Source organism: Octopus bimaculoides, chromosome 12 (assembly GCF_001194135.2).
Source record: "Octopus bimaculoides isolate UCB-OBI-ISO-001 chromosome 12, ASM119413v2, whole genome shotgun sequence".
NCBI classification, from domain to species: Eukaryota; Metazoa; Mollusca; class Cephalopoda; order Octopoda; family Octopodidae; genus Octopus; species Octopus bimaculoides.
In genome coordinates, this window is record NC_068992.1 from 63,210,117 (window position 1) to 63,211,702 (window position 1,586).

The following is a 1,586-nucleotide window of genomic DNA, read 5'->3' on the forward strand; positions in this document are numbered from 1 at the left end:
ATATATATACATTCTGAGTTTGTTTTTTCACCATCAATCTGTTGTTTATTTTGCCCCAAATCCCACTTTCTTCCTCAATCAGTTAATCGACCCCCAAATCATTGAAGATATTATAGATTATCCATCATCTCGTTTTCAACACTAAGGCTGAGACTTACAAACCATTCCAGAGGTGGATGGATTCCTCTGAGATATCTTGCTGTCATTGGTCGCTCGTGCTTCCCCTTTCTTTTTGGCTCGTCTCGACCTATTAGCATTTCTCTATATCTTCCATTTCTTCCCCGCCAGCTCAAGGCCTTGTGGTGGTGCTACCGGGTATCTTTATCTGCAATCTCGTGGCCTTCAACTCCTGAAAATAAAGATGAAGCACAATTTCTTTATTATTCACCACCTGTGACCTATCGAAACATCACCTTCTGAGATTTGCTGTTACTGCTACTACTTCCGCTATTTTCTGATTTTCCGACTTTTCCATGTAGAAAGCCCTCAAGAGTGTCTTCTTGTCACACGTACAGCAACTGGGATTTCTGCGCTACGCCACCAATTTAATTGTTTCCTTGTCTGCGCTACTGGATGGCTTTATGATGTTCAAAGTCACCAGAACTTACATGTCTGTGCAGACCCTATTTATCTGCATGTTATTTCATGCCAATCCTGCACTCGCCATCGACCCATTTCTATGCCACATAAGAAACGACGAACAAAGAATCAACGTCACTACAATGCAGATTACTTGTGGTCGTCGCAAAATACCCTTGGTTGTGACCCCCAAGTATCTCGTCTTCTTCTATATTGCTGCTCCAGCCTGTGGAAAGATGTACGATGTACCAATTTCGACTGTTGACTCGGCTCTTTATCTGTTTTAAAATGTTACACATGCTCTCAAAGGTTCTGTCCCAGTCTGTGGAACACAGCTTACTATACACTATAAATGGCTCAAGGCTTCCTTCAACAGCCCCTTGAGGCCATATACTGAGCCCATCCAGTTATTCAGTGATTTTTTTTCAGCCCCCTTTTTGCGACACAGTTATGTTACTCTCCTCTTTGCCAGTTTCTTGATACATTCTAAAGACAGAAACGCTGTCTTTCGTAACATACCTTCCCAACGTGTTTTACTTTTCTTTTTCGGGAGCAGGTCTCCCTTATAACCATTGCTAGCAAAATTGTTGTTACTTCTATTAACGTCGTTTGAAATATCGTTATTTCTAAAGTGTCTTCAATAACAGATATTTTCTTTATTTCACAACATATTTCTGTACTATTGTTTTCACAATTTATTCTTTGAGGCCGGGGTACTAAACATAAAGGGAAAAGAGCCCAAAAGAAAACGAATGTTTTCAAAGATAGAAAATATGAAAACATCCCAGTAAAAATATCTATTTTTCCACCCTACGTTAAATGCGGTGGATACAAATGTTTTCTAAAACCACCTTTTGGTGAAATAATTTGAAAAAAGAAAAAAAAACATTTTTTTTTATTAAGTACTAGCGTGGCTAATCTAAATCTTCCATGGAGCTGTGTTTGACACGTCCGCTCACTTCAAAACATAATAATAATAATAATAATAATAATAATAATAATAATAA